The 16,448-nt window shown below is 44.5% G+C and overlaps 1 long non-coding RNA gene across 6 annotated transcripts; it reads right to left on the minus strand.

Annotated features, from left to right (window-relative positions):
• Positions 1 to 606: 606 nt before the first annotated feature.
• On the minus strand, positions 607 to 15,542 carry LOC117226364 (uncharacterized). Of its 6 annotated transcripts, none has more exons than XR_013033869.1 (7): positions 8,557 to 15,542; positions 1,751 to 1,825; positions 1,611 to 1,687; positions 1,413 to 1,542; positions 1,235 to 1,342; positions 841 to 1,166; positions 607 to 776 (listed from the first exon to the last, which is right to left on the minus strand). It is a non-coding gene; the product is annotated as an uncharacterized LOC117226364 (long non-coding RNA). The 6 variants fall into 6 exon arrangements; XR_013033867.1 differs by lacking the exon at positions 8,557 to 15,542 and adding an exon at positions 1,887 to 8,545; XR_013033865.1 differs by lacking the exon at positions 8,557 to 15,542 and having other exon boundaries at positions 1,413 to 1,550; positions 1,751 to 8,544.
• Between the last annotated feature and the right edge of the window lie 906 nt (positions 15,543 to 16,448).

Below are 16,448 nucleotides of genomic sequence, written 5' to 3' on the forward strand. Positions count from 1 at the left end.
ACGTGATATTCGCGTTACAAACCGAAAGGAAAAACGATTTAAAGAAAAACGCTACCCAATTAGATTCGTGCTTCTTATCCAATATTCGACTTTACTTGAACTCGGAAATGTATCCCTACGACGATTTAAACATCGATTTCGAAAAGGATAAATACGCGTTGCTCTACGATATGTACACGAAATTTCAAGAATCCTATTATGGAAACGACGGCGATGTGTTGCTGAATACAATCGACTTTCTAATGTATGGACCGTTCGTCGTCATCGATTGTTCGCGAATTGAATTCGAATGTCGAAAGGATGTCCTACCTTCGACGGCTGCATACTGCTTGATTATACACGACTGCATCGTGGAGTACAACCCGTTGACGAGCATTGTTAGAAAAATTATATAGATATGAAAAAAATACTATCGTAAACTAATATGATTTTGAAAAATATATATGTCCTATCATAAAAAATGTTCTCTCTCTCTTTCACTCCCCTCCCCCCCTGAACAAACCGCTAACCGAGTAGCTAATTAAATCAATATGAAATAACTATAACTTTTAAAGAAGATTTGGAAAGGATTGTGGGTATTTAAAAAAAAATGTATATTAATACATGTTTCCTGAATACTTTTTATTAAAATTTTAATATATGGCCAGCATCAATGTTTTTATACGAAAAAAAATATGAAAAACTTTTTTATAAAAGTAATCTTCTTCTTCCTCTTCTTTCGCCGATGCGTCGTTGATGGCAATCGCAAGCCTCCTCCTCCTCTTCAGGATGACGCTCTTAAAAAAATAATCATTATTAGAAATAAATTTTAATTTTCTAGATAACAATTATTATACACACCTCTTCTCATCCATGGTATAATCGTAGATACCGCACTCGTCCACGCCGCAGCTTCTTGGTGATGGTGGTACTGATATCGTTGTAGAATCAGCACCGATCGGCATGTTGCCACAATCTTCTCCGACATAGGTTTTGTCGTTATACTGCCACCGATGTAGTTCGATGTTGCATGCAAAACATGCTAGAAAATCGTCCTGCCCCAGATAATAAAATCCTGCGGCTGCAAGCTCCTCCGGCTAAATAAATTCGATAGGCCAAAATTCAAAGCTTCGGAGCCTATCCTCCTCACTTCAATAATCCATCATTCCTTTTTTTCTCCTCTCTTTCTGCAAAAAAGGCACCATAGAAATGAAAAAATAATAGTAACTAAAAAAAAAAAAAAAAAATACGTTACCTTCCATGAACCACTTCTGAAACACGCACACCTCGCTGATGGTACAGTAATACTGAACCGTTGATGGCAATCGTAAGCCTCCTCCTCCTCCTCCTCTTCAGGATGATGCTTTTAATTAAAAACATAATCATTATTAAAAATAAATTTTAATCTTTTAAATAACAATTATTATACACACCTCTTCTCATCCATCGTATCAGCACCGATCGACACGTTGTTATAATTTTTTCCCTGAGGACGTAACCTCGACCAAAAAAAGATTCGCACAGGCTTACGTCTTCTCTCTCTCTCTCTCTCTCTCTCTCTCTCTCTCTTTCTGCAAAAGGCGCCATAGAAATGAAAAATAATTGTAAAAAATAAAAAATAAAAAAATTACCTTGCAGGTACCATTTGCGAAAGATTCGCACTTCGCTGAGGAGTGCATGCAGGCTTACGTTCTCTCTCTCTCTCTTTCTGCAAAAAAAGGTATCATAGAAATGAAAAATAATTGTAAAAATAAAAAATAAAAAAAATTACCTTGTAGGTACCATTTGCGAAAGATTCGCACCTCGCTGAGGAGTGCACGCAGGCTTACGTTTTCTCTCTCTCTTTCTACAAAAAAGGCACCATAGAAATGAAAAATTATTGTAAAAAATAAAAAATAAAAAATTACCTTGCAGGTACCATTTGCGAAAGATTCGCACTTCACTGAGGGCACAGTGGTATTGTGGTGCCTTCCGCTTCGATGTTGAATTAAACGTCCAACAATGAAGCCTGCATGGTGGGTCTATTGGCCCATACTTCGGGTCCGCGATTAAAGATTCGAATTTAGGGCAACCAAAAGATTCTAAATTTACATGCCGTACGCCAATTTCGCGCAATAAATCCCTCTCAATATGACCCCCCTTATACGCGATTACGGGATCCTTGAAACCGCGAATGAAAAGTTTAACTAACATTCCAATGTGTTTTTGTTTATAATTATCTTACCCGGAAAATTTTTTGAATGGAATCCCGTGTATAAAACTCGAGACATACCATGCAGATTTCCTGTCAGCATCGCTCAAATCGCTGTGTATTGGACGTCTAATTCAAACTCGTAGCGGGCAGCGTAGCCTGTGTGCACGTTCACGATTGCCATTTCCTTACAAACAAAATTTTTATGGATATTAAATCCATCTATATCAACTTTTGACATGTTTAAAATATTTTCAGTAGAAGGTGCGTGCTCACTTTTCACAACAACGATTTGATTTGCTCCGCATTATGCTTCGTGTATTTATTAACATGCATACATGCACTTCTCTCACATTGTTATAATGCATCTCTCTCCAAAAAACGATAAAGCAAAAAAAAATACATCTCTCTCCATCCATATCGTTGCAAGAGAGAGAAACTGCTGCAAAAGAGAATGCGGTGCAAGAGAAAAAACTGCTACAACGTATCCCTCTCTCTCGCTCTCTACAATATTATACCGAGATAAAAAACCTTACTTTAATAAATCTTAATGAGACCAAATTCTACGGATAAAACATCCGCGAGTTTCTCCGGATACAAAACCACAAACTTCTATAAATGCCTCGCGTCTAGCACTTCCCCAACGCGCGAAAAATTCCACTTCGTTTGCAAGAGAGAGAACAACCGCTGCATCCCTCTCTCTCGCTCTCTACAATATTATATCAAAATCCTCGATATCGCTTCGCAAGCGACTTCCCCGGGTAAGGCATCCGAGAGCCTCTCCGGATACAAAACCACAAACTTCTATATGCATGGCGCCTAACACTTCCCCAACGCGCGAGAAAATTCACATCGTTTGCAAGAGAGAGAACAACCACTGCAATGCATCCATCTCTCTCGCTCTCTACAATATTGTTTCAAAATCCCCGATATCGCTTCGCAAGATAAACAACTTCCGGGCAAGGCATCCGAGAACCTCACCGGATGCAAAACCGCAAAACTCCATATCGGTGACTTCCCCCCCTCCACACGACGCGTGCCGCTCACGATGACGCTTCCTTCTCTTTACCCCTCCGTCTCAGTCTTCCCCTCGCCATTGATTGCAGAAACATACTTATATATCTACTACATTCCATAACCAATGCAGTTTTATCGCTTGGCGTTTATCGTCACGAGAATAACTGTACAAACGGTATTGTGCAGTGCCCCAATATTGAGAATTACTCGACCTTCGGCTTCTGCGATACGATCTGTTAAAAGGGTTTTTCCGGCAGATTATTCACACGAAGTCATTTGGTATTAATCTGGCCATTACGAAGGTGACTGGATGTATTTCCGTGTCTCTACGGCATACACAACCAAATTTAACCACCGCTCGCGCCCACGGGGAACCAAGGGGAGGCGAACTCGCGACCCAACGCCTCGCGCTCACTAAACGAAGACCTAGGAAATGGGATGGGAGGTAGGGGGTTGGGAATTCGTCCTGGTCTGCCTGTCCTGTCGCGCACAGGACAGACTTAGTTTCCCCCCAGGGTAGGGTAGTACTTGTGGCGGGGACCAGGGAGAGGATGCTGCTTACTGTCTGTGACTCTCGTAACAGCCCCGCGGAGTCCTTAAGTGAGCCACAGCCTTCCCCACCACACGTGACCAAGTCACAGTCAGTCGCGTCCCCCGTCTTGGGGACAACGAGATACTGAATCAATTTTTTCTAATTCGCGGTCAATCTTCACGGCAAGATTAGCCGGTTACCGGGTGACTCACCCGATTTCGCTCCGCATACTCGAGAGTATAGCGTTGCGTGCGATTCTTGCGTATCTACGCACATCGAACCTTGGTTCTCGCTCTGATGCGTGGTCTCACAGCCTTTCTCGGTCTGAAATTTTCGTCGTACATGCGTCCTTGTTGCGCTCCTCGATTTTATCGGATCGCGTTGCGTACGAAACACACAGATTCCGAATTCTATGTGTCCTTGTGTCGGAGAAGCGTTTTAAGCGGCTCCCCCGTTGGCGTCCGGCCCTCACGCACTCTGCGCTAATTATCCATTGTAAATAATTTTCAAGCGATAGTTTTAAGTAGATGTCGTACGTGTTCTTCCTGCGGTAATTGTAACTATTTGTACATATCACATTCTATTTGTTCAATTCCAGTGATCATTTGACTCTTTTCATTGTTTTAGAAATAAACATTTGGGCAACTTGTCCAATTTATTCGATAGAATTTCTTCGTATCTTAATTAGTAGCGTTGATCCACCCTCCCGTTGTGACGACAATACTTATTTCGAGTACGATCGATCGACAACGGCGAAAGTCACCGTTTAATAAACAGTTTGCCTTACCGTCGTATGTTGACCCGACCGCCAAACGCCTACTTCAGCAAACAATTCGTACACCGCGCTTGAATTATCCCTTTTATTGAGTCAACCGTTTGGCAATTGGCACCTGACGGTGGTTCCCCCCGAGCATCAAAGAGGTGCTCTTAAATACAGCCGCAGATCGCGACGACATTCGCGACGTTCGTTTACAGTCCCTTGCGATGTTGAACAAGCAGTTTTTCTTTGCGCTCTTGCAACACATTAAGAAACCGTCCTTCATATCCATTGTACAGGGTGTAAAAATATGTTATATCATGGCTATCGTAGATGTATTTACATCTTTAGGTCGATGGACATCTGTTAAAAAAAAACTTCCCGCAAAAGTGATTTTGACCATATTTTTCAAGGTCGAGAGGAGGATAAATAACATCAAGAGGAGCAAACTTGCAAAAGGAACCATATCCCAAAGCAACCATTCCGTTATAATTTAATGTCGAACATTTGCCGATTGAATTCCATTTATAGTAACTTATACAGGGTGTGGCACATAACTGTCGTTAAAATTTTTCAAGCACTTTCGACAGTCTAACAAAAAAATGTTTTCAGTGATAGTTAATTAGTATTTACTCAGCTATATATTGAAAAATAACAAATTTCAAGGACTATGTTAATGAAAAAATGAATTTAACGACCTACTATATTATAAATTTGTCTTGGAAATTCTGTTCACTGAACCAATGAAAATTATCTTTAGACCAAAAATAAGAATCGTAACGATTAATTACACCATTATTTGAAAACTTCTATCAGTTAAACGAATACATGTTAAGTTATGTTCATATTTGCAACTAATCGTAATTTGCTTACACGACTATAATCGTGCTTACAAGAAAATGAACTTATCATAAATTGATTGGAATAAACTAGCTTTCGATATTAACGCTTCGTTGTTCAATCCTAAATTGTTAAATTCAGGTGTTGGTAGACTGCCGGGAATTGGCGGCGGCAGACCTAACTGGGGGAGCCCAGCCTAACCACCCTATACTGGGCGTGGATTTGAGCCCAGACTATGACCCCTGCTCGATCAAGGCTAAAATCCTCTTACAGGAATTGTGGCTCGAGGGATCGGATTGGGACACTCCGCTCCCAGACGGGCTCGTCCAGACGTGGCACGAACTCGGGTCAGAATTGCCGCTATTGAGTGCTGCGCATGTGCCACGGTGGTTCGGCTCCACACAGTTACCGTGCGGAGGTGAACGGTATGAGCTGCATAGTTTCGCGGACGCGTCCGCTTGCGCATATGGACTGGTGGTGTATCTGATATCTCGATCGGTCGTAGGCGAACCCTCGAGAACTAAGATGACCCTCGTTGCTTCACGTACCAAGGTTGCACCCATTAAGATAATTAACATTCTACGGTAGGAACTCTGTACAGCGGTTCTTCCGGCCGAGCTGTCGAAGCGCATTGCCGACGAGATTCTCGCAGATCGCCTCGAGCGAAGTTAGTCTGCACGCCGTCCACGTGAACCATATTTGTTGCGATTCGCGAGGACCAGATCCACGAGTTATTACCGGACACGCCATGGTGTCATGTGCCCACGCGAGAGAATCCCACGAATTATGCTTTTCAAGAACTGCTTGCCGGCGAGCTATCTTGGCTCGCAGGGCCGCATTCCGGTTGACCGCAGCGAAGCACGAGGTTACCGCGATCCCCGAGCTGAAGTTACGCATCCAGACGGTTCACGCAAGAATCAAGGAGACCCCTTGGTCCCCTATTGCCCAGCGTTTTGTCTTGGGCGAGTCACAGCGATTTGCTATCGGCTCCTTCCTCCTACGCTGCCCTTCAGCCGCAATCAGAACAGTCCTTTGGGTTACGATACGATTTTGGCAAAGCGTTAGGTACAAACCTTGTTGCTCCGGTGACTGCAAGTTAATGCCTTCGCATCGGAGATCGGAGCTGTCAAGAAGTACCAATTCGTCGAGCCCATTGAACCCATTTCTTAACTAGACGGGACTGCTCTGACTGAGGCTAAATAACTTGTCCCGCGCATACGAGAAAAAACGCCTCATCCTACTTCAGTATTGGTTTCTGGAGACCTGACAAGTGGTAAGAGGAGTGACCTGGAGATACTTGGCAGCGCGCAACTCCAAAGACCAAGCTCTTGGGCACATTGCCAGTCGCACGGGTGATACCTTTTCGGCCTTTCTAGCATGTAAGCATTATCTATGGACCCGTATGGAGAAAGACAGGGGTTACCGGTTCCAGAAGTCATACATACGCTATCCACCTCGAGTTGAAGAGCGACTGCACAACAACGGATTTCTTGACAGCGCTGCGGAGATTCACCTCCTAACACGGTCGATCCACAGAAGTCTACTCCGACAATGGAACGAATTTCCGTGAAGCCAGGTGGGAGCTCGTGTCAATGGTCCTGGCCACCTGCAGCTCAACCGAGGTTTCTGCATTTCTCGGAGCGGCCAAGATCGCGTGACATTTTTCCACACCCGGAGCTCCGCATTTCGGCGGTTTGTAGATGGGTGGAATCAGTACTAAAACGCCACTAGTCGTTGGGGAGCACACCCTCACCTTTAAGGAGATGCGAACATTAGTATGGGCCATAGAGGCATGCCTTAACTCCCACACCCTCACACCGATGTCGAGAGACCCAGAGGACTGCGCAGCCCTTACATCATGTCATTTTTTGACGGCAGTCAACCTGCTTATGCTCTCGGGAGAGCACCCGCCGGACACCACCGCGTTCTCCTTGTCCCGTTGGCAAGGGATCGAATCCATATACGCTAATGTTTGGATGCAAAGGCAGCGCGAATATCTGCATATGCTGCAGGAGCGCAGCAAGAGGTAGCGTCCCGAAGGACAACCTCCAACCTGCAGATCTAATGGTTATTCGCGACGCACATACTCGCCGGCATGTTAACGTATCGCACGCATGGAAACACTGGAAGAAAATGGTATCGGGTTTCACTTTCTCGGACAACCCAACGACAAACAACAAGGGCCAAGGTCGAGGCCTGAATTTTTCGGCAGTGAAACGTCGACTCCCGAACGAACGCGTCGAATAAACGATTATTGGCGAACGAATCTCAGTGATCTTTCATAATATCCACAAGTGATTCGGATTATCAGTGATTAATTAAGTGACCGGTGTTTGGTGACAGTGCAGTGTAAGTGAAATTCGCAAATAAACATAGCAGAGATTCTTCCGACAGTATCCCTTGAATGTTGCGGTCATCGACCTGGCATCAGCTGTACATTGTACGAGGTCAGTGCGTACGAGTCAGCAAATGTATCCTTTACTAAATGGGTGAGTAGAGTTCTTATTGATAATATTTTTCAAATTTCTCTAATAAATAAATTCTTTGCGTTCCTTAACGCGGTTATTTATTATTAAATCAGCTTTGTTAATTTTCGAACGAACTTTGTTAATTTTCACTGTATACCTTGCATAAAAATTTCATATAATTTCATTGCACATAATTTCATATACACATGAGGTGTCATGCACACCCGAAAATTAAAACGACTGTCACGGTTAAACTACATTTTATTTCGTGTCCGAAAAATTAGTAAATATTCTTTAGACGTTCTAAAGTAAAGGTGAACAGCGTTTCTCTTAAAAATATCACTGTTACGTAATAAAAAAAAATCCGGAAGTTCACGCTTCATGAATTGTTCAATATTTCGAACGCGCTCGAGTCCATCCCGATCTTCTGTCAAAGCCTCGTGCTGAGGGCTCTCGAACTTCGCACCCTCACCTCTCATTGGACAGTCTTTTTCGTTAATAACTCGTAAACGAAGTCGCAGATTGCATTTTCGCAAAGGAAAAAGTTACTTCAAATGACCTCAGCTACCCCTCATTTTCGGCTATTAAAATAACTGTGGAACACCCTGTATGTATCACTGATGAATAAGCTACTAAAAGCTTCATATCTAATTGTCGTAAACATAATACACTTAAAATAATACAACCAATTAGTCTATAAATAATTAATTCTAATGGAAAATAAATAAATATAGAAAAAATATATTTATTGTTTGTATTAAACCATATGTACCTGTTAGGTTCGCCTAATTCGATTGCGAATGCTCTCTTATCAAGATCGCGAGCGCGACACTGACGTGTGCCGCCGTCCCTTTCAGGTCCATCTACTTCCACGCGGGCTACAGATGTAATGGCACAAGCGGGTTGCCCGGATGAAGGCGAACAGAGCTTTCGTTGCTTTTGCAGTCCATTCATGCGGCTTGTTCACAAGGAGGACGTAAACAAGTGAGCGGCGTGGCGAACCCACTCCGCGAGGCCGATTAAGGTTACTGCTTCAGATCCAGATTGGGGTGTGAGATGTATCCTCCCGCTCGTCAGGTAAGTCTGGGAGGAGTATTGTCGGCTGTGTCAGTCTCAGGTTCTTCTAGGGTGGAACGCCGTGGTGCTTCACGTCGGAGGGTGCGAGAAGTTGCACCAGGAACCATCTCGGCGGAGTTTCGCCGGCGCACCAACCCTAAGTCCTTCCTGGGTGGCCGCGTGTGGGTTAACGGTGCGGAGAAGGCGCAGAAAGAGCAAAAAGAAGTTCAACAAAACGTAAAACAACGCGTTCGTTTCCGGACGAACAAATCCCTAGGGAACAAATAAATAATCCCATCTTTCCCCTCCTCAATTCTCTGAACTACACGTGACACACATTGGTTTACCCTTTTTCATTGGTGCTCCTCTTCCGATACAGGAGCAGAGGGAGCTGCCGAGAGAAAATGAGACCGGAGCAGCGGCTCACACACACACACGCCAGTATTATTGTTAAGCCGCACTACACATAAGGGGGCTGATGGATTCCCGGACAGTCCTTCCGACGAACAGCACGTATTTCACTATATTTAGTATTATATTTAGTTTATTTTATAGAAATAAAAAGTATATTTTTGTCATTTTCTGCACTAGCGCGAGTAAGTTCATATCTGCACTGTTCCCCCGCCAAGCACGAACTTCGGGCGTTACATAATAACAACAAAAATAACTATATCGAAATATAAAATTGTGACTAATAATTTTTAGTTAGTTTTGTAAATTAAAATTACAACTAAAACTAATTTAACTTAAACTATTTCTTGATAAGAAATCCGTAAGCCGACTTACACCCAAGTGGTGAAAGTCGACTGCAAGAAAGTTTCCCCAAACGCGGAAAAGCCGCCACAACATGTGGTGCGCATATTTCCGCAGAATGGCAAGGAACAGAGCAGCGACGCGACTAAGTAGACTGTTCTGTCCTTGAAGAATCCCCCGAAGGAGGCAATCCGCGTGAGATCAGTCCGACGTATCCACTCTGGTGGCATAGTCGTCGAACGCAAGGACGACCTGAAGGCCTTCACGGAGAGTAACAAGCTCAAAGAAGCCGGGCTCATCGTATCCTTGCCCATTCAAAGGGACCTGTCTATCCCGATTTACGACGTCCCGAACTTCATGGGCAAGGAGGAAATTGCTTCCAGTCTCCGAAAGCAAAACCTCTGCGGAACACCTAGAAGGATGTGTCAGCCATATGGCTGGCAAGAGACCAGCGTGATAGCCAATTGGGCTGTTGTCGTCAGTTTGCAGATTCGTTTGCAACTGAAGCAGAGTAGTGGCCGAGTGTAATTTCTACGGTGTACAGGATTACATCTCGGTACTTCGATGCTATCGGTTCCAATGCTTCGGGCACACTTCCAAGCGTTGTAAGTTCAAGAATGATATTTGCAGTCACTGCTTCGAAAAGGGGCGCACCTTCGCCCTTTGCAGCAAGAAGAGCAAGCCTCTGGTTTTCTCTAATTGCAAAGAGAAGGACAGAAAGCACACACATAGATCCAGAGATCCGGCTTGTGCTTCCTATCAGAAAGCACTATGTTTGGAGATGTCTCATACGAATTATGGTTCGTAGGGAGGACCGACTACGTTCGAGTCACGCAGCATAATATGCAACGGGCTCGAAATATGACCGACGAAGTCCGAAATATGATGCACGCACGCGGGATGGATGTGTGGCTCGCGCAAAAACCCTACAGCTGGCGGGGTACAGTGCCCGGGCTGGAGCTATCGACGAGAGTGATCACGGCAGATGATCCGGTGATAGCTGCAATAGCAGTCAGAAACTCGGATCTAACTGTGGTTAAAATCTCTCACTTCTGCGACACACGTATGTTTTGTGCAAGCATCTGAGGTTCGTTTGGAAGCTTCTTTCTGATCAGCCAGTACTTCCAATGCTCTGAAGAGATTGAACCGAGTCTGGCACGATTAGAAAGAGCTAGGGCATCGGGCCATGCGTATTATGTACCATGATCTGTTTGTCCCAATCGCGACGTACGCTGCCGCGGGTTGGGCAGACCGCCTTACCTCCGGGACGAGTATGTTGCTCATCAGGACGCAGAGCCAGACTCTGCTTAACTGGGGTCACGGCCTATACAACGGTCTCTACCGATGCGATCTCCGTGATCGCAAGTGAGCTGCCGATCGACTTGACAATGGCGGAACACGGGTGCATCTACAGTGCCAGAAAGAAACTTGAAATTCACGATGGATTATGTCGAGTAAGTCAGGCTAACAATGTCGGCACTGATACCCTGGCTTGCGCTAGGCTGAGGCGACGACACTAGAAATGTGGCAGTGGAGATAGTTGTCATCGTCGAAGGGAAGGACAACCTTCCAATACTTTGGCGATGTATCAGACCGTCTTTCCGCAAGCTGGGTGATCGTCGATCACTACGTGGCACAGTTCATGAGTGAACACGGAAACGTCCATGTGAAGCTCAAGACATTCGCCTTGGTGGATGATGAGCATTGTAGGAATGGCGAGGAGGAATCACCAGACCGCATTCTGTACGCTTGTCAGTTTTACGAAGAGGTGCGGAATTCATGAAGGCCACCAGTGGCCAGTCGACAAAGCCAGCCTGTTAACCGTCCAACTCTTTAAGGAATTCCGGAAATTCGCGCCCATCGTATTGAAGCTAAAGGCACATAGAATGCAACTGAATCTAGCTTCTATCTTAGTACGGCACGCTGGGCGAATCCCTTCGGAGATTGGACCCACTCGGGGCAGGGAAAGTCCCTCTTGCAAAGCTATGCTTTGACAAGGGAACCTGAATTGGGTTAGTTGTCACCCCCTATGCAACAATGGATGGAAGAGAAACCAGAACATCCACACGCGTTGAGAGAGTGGTCAATATGGTCCGTCTATGACCGAGGTATGGCCCATCCTTCAAGACTACAACTACGGTAAAACCTCCCTATCTGTCGCCGGGACCGAATTCTAAAGTGTCGAGAGTAATGCGCAGGAATTGATTTCTTCGAGCCTCGCGGCTCGCCTTTATTGTTGCCGACACCTCGTGAGAGGGAGAGAGATAGAACGAAACTCGCGAGTCGAGCGAAACTATGTTGTATACTATGTATGTAAGGCAGCGGTCAGCACCAGAGACAGCCGGTGTACAACATTGTAATGATAGAATAAAAACGGTGATTTAACTTCTTTATTTCTAATTTTTCATACATAAACATTTCTTTAAATATATTGGTCACATTTTTCCAATTAAAATGATACCAAACACGACATGCTTTAGACCATTCTTATTCATTATAAGTAATAAGTAACTTATTTTATTTGCGATAAAAGCATTACAAAAACTGATTTTTAATATATGAAATATTAAAGGCAAGGTCAAAGAAGGTATGTACATATATTTTTCGAAAGAAAATATCACCAAAGTTACGCTATTCGAGCCTACGTTAGACACGTGGAATAGAAAGCTTTACAAGGATAGGAGACAGAAGGGAACGAAGACGGCCGAGAATAAAGAGTTCCATGTTTGAAATTTGCTGGGACGGGAGAAGCGACATCATTTTGATGGCGAGCCTACGCGTGGAGGGGGTAAAGGAACTGTTTTCTGTAAATTTTCTATGAGCCCTGGAATTTTAAGATGTCGAACATCGAGAAAGAACACGACATTTAGCCAATTTGAATATGAATTATTTACAAATTAATTCTTTTTATGTTATTTATTACAGCATCAGTAAAGTCAACAACTTTGTCTAAACTCTTTTCCACCGCACACCACGTGCATCTTGGCAGTAAATTACGTGCAACGTCTATCGTCTTTGACTTTGTCAACAGAAATATCTGTGCAAACTATATCGTGTTTGCTCTCATTTTATTCAGAAAACTATCAGCAATATGTTAAAAAATCAGTGTTAAAATGTTAAAATTAAAAAATGTTATATCATTGCATTTCTTTGCATTGGAATTTAAGTCAAAGGAGCCGCGGCGCGTGTCGCAGCACACGTGTTCACCAACACCATCGAACTTTAGCATAGCGAGAAAATCGATAAATTAAAAGGCCCCAAGAAAACTAATTACAGGGCCGTAGCAATAGAGAAGAGAGACATTACTGTACATTGCATGTCAGCCGTAAAGCCAAGAAGATGAGGAATGGCTCCTTCCCGGTTACGCTCGCAGTAAAGAAGTTCTCGTTGGTAGAAAAGTCGGACAACGCGAAAGTCACGAATCAGGTGAAGAGATATGAAAACCTCCATTGGAAGACCGCTCCAAAGGAGAAGACGGGAAGACGGAGAAGTGGCAAACGATGGCTGCGTAAAACGCATAATACCGCCGTCGTGATACAGCCTGCGCCTGGCCACACTTATGCAGAAATACAGAGCACCATCCATAAGGACGTGCGCCCAGAAAATGTCGGAACCGAGTTCCGGCAAATACGGAAGACCCTGGGTGACGGCGTATTCCTGGAACTTAGAAAATGTAAGTACCAGAGAGCGCTGAAGAGCGCTATTAAAGCTGCTGTCGGCGAGTCAGGCAGCATCCAGGCCCTCACACCACGTACGAAGGTGAAGGTACTGGACTTGGACTGCTGCACCAGCGAATCGAAAGTAGAGTCGCTAATAATTCGCGAGCTGGAACAAGAACTTATGGGGGAGCTGAAGGTCCCTGTGCTAGCGCCAAACACGAACGAACAGAGGACCGCGGTCGAGGCTGACGAGGCAGCCGCCCAGCAACTAATCGCGATAACAGGTGTAAAAGTCAACTGGGTAAACTGCGCGTCAGAGAGTGGTCGGAAATGCAAAGATGCCTCCCCTTCCTCCTTCACCTGGAGCACGAGAAGCGATTACTGTGTTCGACGCTGCGGAGCTGTGGCCCTGCTGAAGCGCAAAAGGACGCCCAGGCCAGACGATATAACAGCGAAGATGCTGAAGATGGTGATTCGACACAGCCTACACCATCAGGGTAGGGTTTAGAGGTATAGAGTTTCGCTGAGGGCGAGATTGCACGCAGCCATCCAGGCTGCAGGAGAACTGTCGGATCGGCAGCAGAACTTCTGAAAGGGTCGATCTACCTTGCGAGCTATCTCGGCGATCATCGCCGCTGTCGACCGAACGAATCAGGCGTGGCATCAGTCAAGACCGATGGTCCTCTTCGTCATGTTGGATATGCGCAACGTCTTCAACTCAACAAGGTGGCCGGATATACTGGCAATACCTTAGTAATCGCTGGCTTACGTATGAGACGAACGAGAATCCGCACAGGCACCCCGACCTCCGAAACGTTTTGTACGATTGCCTGCTGAGAACAGAGATGCCATTCCTCGTCGCATATGTCGACTATATTAGCACGGTAATAACCGCTCGTAGCATTGAGCTGGCCCAGCTAAGACTTAACCAAGTCATACGCAAGGTCAGCCCATGGATACATGACCGGTGCCTCCAGCCAGCGGTCTCCAAAGTGTAGATTATTATGGTGACGAGGATGTGTGTCCCGACCATCGTTCCGATGATGGTTGGTGCCCAGGTAATGCGAACGCGAGAGTCGGCTGTGTACCTGGGAATAACACTTGACACCAAGCTCACCTACTGAGCGCACATCCGGCGAGCATGCATGGCGGCATCTCCGAGTAGGCTGATGGCCAACATCAGTGGCCCCAGATCTGCGAATCGGAGACTTCCGATGTCCAGAGTACACTCGGTCTTGCTTTACAAAGCGAAAACCTGGGCTGATACTATGGTCATTGGGTGGTACTGGACACGCATATCCTCTGTCCAGCGCCGGGGGGGGGGGGGCTGCGGATAGTATGTTGCTACCACACAGTGTCTGTATCCGTGGCATTTGTGATCACTCATCGATCGTAATCCTCATCGATCTCCTAGCCGTCGAATGCAAAAAAATTTTCGACCGCGATCAGATGACAGATGGAGCGGATGCATCCAAAGTGGCGTGCGCGCGTTCCCTCGCAGAGTGGCAGCGGCGCTAGACATGCGGCACGGCGAGACGTTGGACACGGAGACTGATTGAGGACCTGAAGCCCAGGATGGAGCGGGCCCACAGAGAGGTAAACTTCTACATTAGTCAACTTCTTACGAGGCACGGATGTACCTGACTGTACTTCAGACTGTATCTGCACTGTATGCGGAAGATCAAGTCCCCCCACTGCCCTTACAGCCGCGCCGCGGAGGACGATATATAATATATCACTTGTTCTTCAGTTGCGAGCGCTTTGTAGAGCAGCAAATGGAGCTGGCAGCCGTAGTAGGGGAAATTACGCCCGATAACATCGTAGGCCTGATACTCCGCAGCCGAGAACGCTGGGACACAATCTCCACCTACGTGGAGATGAGAAGTATATGGAGGACCAGCAACTTCCACGTCCCCCGACAGAATCAGACAACTAATAGTTAGAACAGGCGCAGTCCATGAAATGTAGGAGTGAACTCGCCACGGCCAGGGGTGACGAAAAGCGTAAACGTTATCCGCCACCAGGTTGACCGTGAGGATTGGGAAGGGGGCGGGGATTCCTGGAAATAATGGCATTACTTATCCCGGGCGAGTCCCGCACTATCTACACTAAAAAATTCTCTTCGTAAAAATGTGCGTAAATGCATTTCCCCCCTCCCTAATAACAAAATAACATTTATAAAAAATTATTTTAATAATCAAAAATCTATATATTATTATATAATTTTTATCTCAATAATTAGAGGAGAAATAATTATATTTCTTTATTTCACGAGCGTAATCAACAATTTTTATAAAATAAATTATAAGTTCTCAATTTGATTTATATACGCAATTTTTATAATATTAATTTTCTTTAAAAAATCAATTTTAATGTGTTTCTTATCCTCTTATAAAATTTTAAAAATTGACTTATGTCCTTTTAATTTATTAACAATTTTAATCATTACTTATTTATTAATCACTATATATGTATCCGTAAAGACACACACGCACACACACTCACACACACACACACACACACACACACACACACATGTTTAATAAAATACAAACAATCACTATGAGAAATTATTAATTACGACAAATACAAAATTTTTTAAATTATCTAATCTAAACTCTTTTCTAAATATTATAGTAAATTCATTCAAGAAATTACCAATACCAGTTAATATCAACTATTAATGAAATTTTTGATCAGTGTTCCACAATTATTTTAACAGCCGAAAATGAGGGGTAGCTGAGGTCATTTGAAGTAACTTTTTCCTTTGCGAAAATGCAATCTGGGGCTTTGTTTACGAGTTATTAACGAAAAACACTGGCCAATGAGAGGTGACGGTGCGAGGGAGAGGGTCCGCGAGAGAGTCCGCAGCACGAGGCTTTGATAGAAGGTCGAGACGGACTCGAGCCGCGTTCGAAGTGTTGAACAAGCCACGAAGCGTGAACTTTCCGGATTTTTTTTTATTACGTAAAAGTGATATTTTTAACAAAAACGCTGTTCACGTCTACTTTAGAACGTCTGAAGAATATTTACTAATTTTTTGGACTCGAAATAATATGTAATTTAACCGTGACAGCCGTTTTAATTTTCTGGTGTGCATGGCACCTCATGTGTACCATATGAAATTTGTATGCAAGGTGTACAGTGAAGATTAACGAATGATTCGCAAAGCTGATTTAATAATAAATAATCGCGT

Source organism: Megalopta genalis, chromosome 7, assembly GCF_051020955.1.
Source record: "Megalopta genalis isolate 19385.01 chromosome 7, iyMegGena1_principal, whole genome shotgun sequence".
In the NCBI taxonomy this organism is placed as follows: domain Eukaryota; kingdom Metazoa; phylum Arthropoda; class Insecta; order Hymenoptera; family Halictidae; genus Megalopta; species Megalopta genalis.